This window comes from Octopus bimaculoides, chromosome 3 (assembly GCF_046866305.1).
Source record: "Octopus bimaculoides isolate indiv1 chromosome 3, ASM4686630v1, whole genome shotgun sequence".
Lineage (NCBI taxonomy): Eukaryota > Metazoa > Mollusca > Cephalopoda > Octopoda > Octopodidae > Octopus > Octopus bimaculoides.
The window spans coordinates 153,741,063-153,748,760 of NC_142930.1; the positions used below are offsets into that span (position 1 = coordinate 153,741,063).

General features: G+C 37.7%; 1 long non-coding RNA gene across 1 annotated transcript; it reads right to left on the bottom strand.

The window, feature by feature from the left end:
• Nucleotides 1-3,909: 3,909 nt before the first annotated feature.
• LOC149136765 (uncharacterized) lies at nucleotides 3,910-7,668 on the bottom strand. The gene is made up of 2 exons (XR_016241267.1): nucleotides 7,363-7,668; nucleotides 3,910-5,733 (listed from the first exon to the last, which is right to left on the bottom strand). It is a non-coding gene; the product is annotated as an uncharacterized LOC149136765 (long non-coding RNA).
• Nucleotides 7,669-7,698: the final 30 nt, after the last annotated feature.

The following is a 7,698-nucleotide window of genomic DNA, read 5'->3' on the forward strand; positions in this document are numbered from 1 at the left end:
TTACCCACGTTTCTGGTTTGGATTAGGGTTAGGGTTAGGCTTGGATATGCTAAATCACCTCCCAAAGAAAGTCAAGGAAGAAACAATCATGGTCTCATTTGACGTGATTAATTTATACACCAGTATACCTCATAATTATGGACTTGAGGCAATTCAATTCTGGCTGGATCAATTCCCGAAAGAAATCCCAAACAGGATCAGTAAAGAATTCATTACTAAATCGGTTGAATTCATCTTACGAAACAACCACTTCATGTTTGACAATACTTTCTACCGACAAAAATCCGGAATTGCTATGGGCACTAGGGCAGCTCCAGTCATTGCGAACCTAACAATGGGTTACTTGGAAATAATAATATACCAGGAATCTTTATCCACCTTTGGAAACACCCTTTCCCAATACATAAAAGAAAATTGGAAAAGGTTCCTGGACGACTGTTTCATACTCTGGAATGAAAACACAGATGAACTCTTGAAATTCAAAAGTCTATTGAACAGTGTCAACCCAAACATACAGTTCACAATGGAGTACAACCAAAATGAGCTCCCATTCTTGGATATACTAATTAAAAAAGTAAACCTAAAAATAGAAACGGACATATTTTACAAAACCACAGACGCCAAACAATATCTACTATTTGATTCATGCCACCCAAGACAAACATCCCCTTCAACCTTGCAAGAAGGATATGCACAATAGTGTCATAAGAAAATACTAGAGACTACAGACTACAAGAACTCAAAAACACACTAATTGACAGACACTACCCAGTTCAACTCATAGAGGATGGAATCAGATGTGCATCACAAATTAACATAGAAAACTTAAGAAAAGTTAAACACAGCAACACACATTCCCCGAAAATACTGCCGTACATATTCACATACAACCCCAGAAACAAAGAAGCCTTCACCATCATCACCCAAAACATACCAATGCTACATAAGGACCCCAAATTAAAGGAAATTTTACACACACACAAAATCATCAAAAGCCACAAACAACCAAAATCACTGAAAAAGATCCTCACAAAGGCAAAATTATTTTCCGAAACAACAAATGCGAAAGTAAACAAATGTGGTCGACCAAATTGTGCAACATGCCCAAACATTCTAGAAGGTTCAGAATTCCTCTTCAAAGAGGGACACAAATTCAAAGTTAAATCTAACTTTACTTGTGCCTCAGAAAATCTTATTTATGTAATAAGATGCTCGGGCTGCAACGAGAACTACATAGGGTCCACAGGATTATCGCTCAGACGTAGATGCACTCTGCACCGCCAGCAGATTGCATACCCAGAATACCGAATGATACCTTTTAGTGATCATATTGAGAAATGCGCAAAACAAATGCTACCACAATTTATAATCTTTCCTTTTTATCAATGTGCCATTAAAACACCAACACAGATTAGATTAAATAAGGAAACCTTTTTCATTCAAAAATACAAACCCAAACTTAACCATTGCTAACACATTTAAATAAGGAAATTCATCATCCCACTGAGAAAAAAAGGGAAAAAAATATAGAACAAAACCATGGTAAATTAATCAAATTCTACCACCTCCTAGATTTCGATTATCTCCCCTATACCGGAAGAAATCCCTAATTACCTCCCCCTATCTAGAACTCTTCTTTTTCAGACTGGAGCGAACATGTTACAATGAAGTAGAGAAATTTGAAAAGACAACACGAAACCGGTTATTTCTCAAAATACAATTTTTATATACCAAAAAGATTTTATAACATGTTCTAACATTTTTCTGACATAATTTAAATATATACTTTAACCATGTAACACAAGCCTTCTGTAGTTTCTCCACTCTAATTATCTTTTATATATATATATATATATATATATATATATATATATATATATATATATATATATATATATATATATATATGTAAATGTACTATAGAATGTAAATATTAGATGAAAAACATTTGAATAGAAAAAAAGTGAAAACCAAGCAAATTAATTTTCAGATATATAAATATATACACACACACACACACATATATATATATGTATATGTATGTATGTATGTACATATATATATATATATATGTATATGTATGTATGTGTATATATATATATATATATATATATATATATATATATATATATATTTATTTATATATATATATTTATTTATATATATATATATATATATATATATATATATATATATATATATATACATATATATATATATGTGTGTGTGTGTGTGTATGTATATATGTGTATATATATATATGTATGTATATGTATATATGTGTATATATATATATATTTATGTATATATTAATATTATCTCAGTTGAAAAAACTTCAATAATAAAAATATGTTAATAGTAACCAGGGTAGCAAAAATTACATGAAAACTGGGATATCATACCCGGTTAATAGGAAGAAATACCAAGTTAAAGTGATGTATTTTGAGTAGATATGAATAATAATAATAAATGGAGCAAAACGCATGCGTCTTGCTTAGGTATGTTGGTTCCCTGATGATTAATTTATGTGCAATTCCAGCACCTCTTACTTCTTTGGAGTAGAGTGCACATATATTTTGAAACATATGTAGGAATTAAAGGAACTTATTTATTATATGCATTTTGCTCCATTTATTATTATTCTTTATATGTATATATATATATGTGTGTATATATGTATATATATAATTATATATATTTATGTTTGTATATATACATATATATATGTATATTATATGAATATGTATATTATATATATCATCATCATCATCATCATCGTTTAACATCCGCTTTCCATGCCAGCATGGGTTGGAAGATTTGACTGAGGACTGGTGAAACCAGATGGCTACACCAGGCTCCAATCTGATTTGGAAGAGTTTCTACAGCTGGATGCCCTTCCTAACGCCAGCCACTCAGAGTGTAGTGGGTGCTTTCACGTGTCACCTGCACGAAGGCCAGTCAGGCGGTACTGGCAACGGCCACGCTCAAAATGGTGCATTTCCTGTGCCACCCACACAAGAGCCAGTCCAAGGGCACTGGCAACAATCTCGCTCGAAAATCCCACGAAGGCCAGCCAGGCGGCACTGGCAACGGTCACGCTCAAAATGGTGCATTTCATGTGTCACTCACACAAGAGCCAGTCCAGGGGCACTGGCAACGATCTCGCTCGAAAACTTTCATGTGTCACCCGCACAAGAGCCAGTCCAGGGGCACTGGCAACAATCTTGCTCTAAAATCTTATGGTGGCCCCGCACAAGAGCCAGTTCAGTGGCACTATATATATATATATATATATATATATATATATATATATATATATATATATACATACATATATACATATGTATATATACATATATATATGTCATATATATACATATATGTATGTATACATATATTTACATACATATATGTATATATACATATGTACATATATATATGTATATATACATATGTACATACACACACATATATAAAAATGTATATATACATATATATACATATATATATACATACATACATATATACATACATATATATATATGCATTTATATATATGGGAGAATTTATGAAAAAAACAACAGACAAAGACAGGTGGTGTAAACAACAAATGGACGTATTAGTTTAACACTCGGGAATAGAGAAAGTCTTTGATGTTTCTAGCTTACAATATAAATGTAGTGGTCAGCGATCTATTTGGCGAATGCCAGACAGAAGGATCACACAGGAGAGCGAAGAAAAAGGGGAGATGACAAAGAAGTGGTGACCCGAAGACGAGAAGCTGCGTGTGTGTGAGAGAATGCTGGTGATCTTAACGTATGTATGTGTGTATGTAGGTGTGAAGGTGTGAAAATGTGGGGAAGGGAATTGGTCAGTGCCAGAGTGTGCATGGTGGTGTGTTGTGTGATATGGTGTAGCATGGCGTGATGTGAGGGTGTTCGGAGGTGGGGAAGGCAAAGGCAGGGCAGCCGAGAGTGGGGAAAGCATGGGTGGAGTGGGGGTAGAGGGAGGGGTATGTGGATAGGCAGAGGTTGGGGTGGGTGTAAGGGATGGGATGGGTGAGATGAGCTTATGAGGGAGGGTTAAGGGGGAAGGGGAAGATTGATATAAGAGAGGGGGAAGGTGGGTATGGGAAGAGGGAGAAAGCGAGGAGAGAGGAAGAGAGTAAGGGGTGAAAAGAAGTAGGAGTGAAGAGAAGTACAGAGAAGTAGGAGTTGGAGCAGGAGAGGAGAGGTGGGTGAGAGGAAGTAGGAGGGAGGGCGGAGGGAGAGAGAGAGGCAGGAGAAGGGTTAGATGAAGAGGGGAGGGGAGTTGAACCCATGTGGCGCAAAGGAGCAAAGAGAGAAGATTAATCCCTGTTCACGGCGCAAACGGGAGTCCGGATGCCCCTGTGCAAGGACAATCCAAACACGGACAGGTGTTGCTGCAAGGAGTGACCGGCAGAGTGGAAATGGCGTGACACCGGGGTGTCATTGCAAACGTTGATGTCTCGGAGGTGTTCCGCGAATCGGTCGGCCAGGCGGCGCCCCGTTTGTCCGATGTACAGAGAATGGCAGAGAGAGCAGGAGATGCAATAGATGATGTTGGTAGAAGTGCAGGTGAAGGAGTCGGTGATGCGATAGGGTCGAGGATGGGTGCCGGTGAGGAGGGTGGTGTTGGAGAGGTAAGGGCAAGTGCGGCAGCGTGGGCGGGAGCAGGGGAACGAGCCAGGTTGGGAGGTTGGGTTGGGGAAGGAGCTGTGGACCAAGAGGTCTCGTAGGTTATGGACTCGTTTGAAGGAAGGGAGGGGTCGGTTAAGGAAGAGGAAGATGTGGGAGGTGGAGGGGTCGGACTGGAGGCGCCAGAAAGCTTGGAGAATGGTGCGTTGGAGGGGTAGGGTGATGGGATGGTAGGTGAGGGGAAAAGGGAGGCGGGAGACGGCAGGGCGGGTTCAGGGGTAGAGAGCAGATGCACTTGAAATCAGGTGGCTACAGCTGGATGCCCTTCCTAATGCCAACCACTCCGAGAGTGTAGTGGCTGCTTTTATGTGCCACCGGCACAGAGGCCAGTCAGGCAGTACTGGCAACGCCCATGTTCAAAATGGTGTATTTTATTTGCCACCTGCACAGGAGCCAGTCCAACGGCACTGGCAACGATCTCACTCGAACGTCTTTGCACGTGCCAGGAAGGCGACGCTGGGCACAAGTGCTAGCACGATTTTGCTTTCGCTTGCCCCAACAGGTCTTCGCAAGTCGAGTTTCGTGTATATATTTTATGTATATATCATCATCATCATCATCATCGTTTAACGATGATGATGATGATGATGACATATACCAAACTATCCATCCCATGCAAGCATGGAAAATGAACATTCAGAGATGATGATGATGAGTTGTGTGTTTGTGTCTCCTTCAACTTTTTTCTTCGCTTTGGGGTACATCTAGTAAATTATAAAAACCATATAAATATATTTCTTAAACCATACAAATGTTTAAATTGTAAAACCCGTATAAATATATTTATAAACCATACAAATATTTAAATTGTAAAAAACATATAAATGTATTTATAAACTATATAAATGTATTTTTATTAGATATGTGTTGTTTCATCTTTTTGTGAAGTTCAGTCTTCTGCTTAGTAAGTTTGTAATGACCATAAATTTTTAATGTGAATTGTCTTCCTTTTAATTTTAGTCTTCCATATCGGTTTCAACAGACCAGTTGTTAAGGTGTTTTCTATACCATTCAACTGTAAAAGAAGAATTATAAATATTCAATTTCAACAATAAACTATATCATATTACATTGGAAAATATATATTTATATTTCTAAAATTGTAATTTCAAAAAACAACAAAAATTATCTGTCCTTTAGAAAATCAGTGTTTAAGGAAGAAGAATATATAGTGTATCAATGTAAGGTCAAAACAGGGGATCGTATGTATTATTACACAGGTCAATCTGCTACAATTTGGAAATCTAGATTACGTAATCATTTTGATTCATTTAAGTATAGAAGAAAATGTAATTCTATCATCATCGTTTAACGTCCGCTTTCCATGCTAGCATGGGTTGGACGATTTGACTGAGGATTGGCAAGCCAGAAGGCTGAAGCAGGCTCCAATCTAATCTGGCAGAGTTTCTACAGCTGGATGCCCTTCCTAACGCCAACCACTCCGAGAGTGTAGTGGGTGCTTCTACATGCCACCGGCACGAGGGCCAGTCACACGGTACTGGCAACGGCCATGCTCAAAAAGGTGTTTTTTACGTGCCACCTGCATGGGAGCCAGTCCAGCGGTATTGGCAACAACCTCGCTTCAATGATTTTCTAAACGTACCACCAGCACAAGTGCTAGGAGGCAACGCTGGTAACGATTACGCTCTAATGGTGCTATTTACGGGCCACTAGCATGGAAGCCAGACAGCTGCTCTGGCAATGAACATGCTCGACAGTGCTGTTAGTGCTCCACTGGCGCGGTGACCAGTCATCGAGCATGGTTCAATTACGATTTCACTTGCCCCAACAGGTTTTCGCAATTCTATGAATCTTAAGAAATGCATTTGGAATTTAAAAGACAGGAACATGCTGACCGAAGCTTTGTAATTGAATGTGGTAGGCAGAAGTTACTGCTGTGTGAATACATATGTGTGTAAGTGCTTGTGCCTCTCCAAGAGAGAGGGATTATTAGTTATACACCATCATACAATACTGGTCATTTTAAATGTGATTTTTACTTTGAGGAAATGTATTATATAATTACTTCTAAACTGGTATTATTAAACTGTAAAAGTACATTTACACTGAAATGTTCTCATAAGTATAGAAGAACATTTAAATATTTCAATACTGAATAACTCATCAATTATAACTGCTTTTCCTAAAACCTAATACACATAATTTTTCTAAAAGTTATTTTAGCATATTTAATAGATAGATAACTAATTGTCATGACATAGAATTTATATGTTTCCAATTGTTGTAACATAGAATTTTTTATTCATTCATTATCTACTGATGTCATCAAAAGTTAAATACTAAACTGGCTTTTCTTAGAATATTATATTACTTCTTAACATTCTTTTTGCAAGCAGTCAGCTATTAGAGATATTTTCTTAGTTCACATTGAATTTAATCCATCTTGGATTGCCTTGATAACATTGTGTTAGCATATATTTTCAGATATATTTGACTGGTATTTTATATCATTTTCTGTATCTAAATATACTGGCACTATAGAAACAATCATTGGTAATGTATGGTGTGCTCACCAATTAATGATGTGATTTTCTCCATTCTTATTCTTGTTGTTTTACACTCTGAATTTCTTGAAATTCTTCTAAGCAATATTTGGATTTACTTGTCATACATGAAAAATTACCTTGGATGTTCATTCTCCTTGTATTTATTGTTGTTTGTGGTGCTGCAATGGCCCAGTGGTTAGGGCAGCGGACTCGCGGTCATAGGATCGCAGTTTCAATTCCCAGACCAGGTGTTGTGAGTGTTTATTGAGTGAAAACACATAAAGCTCTACAAGGCTCCAGCAGGGGATGGTGGCGAACCCTGCTGTACTCTTCCACCGCAACTTTCTCTCATTCTTACTTCCTGTTTCTGTTGTGCCTGTAATTCAAAGGGTCAGCCTTGTCACACTGTGTCACGCTGAATATCCCCGAGAACTGCGTTAAGTGTACACGTGTCTGTGGAGTGCTCAGCCATT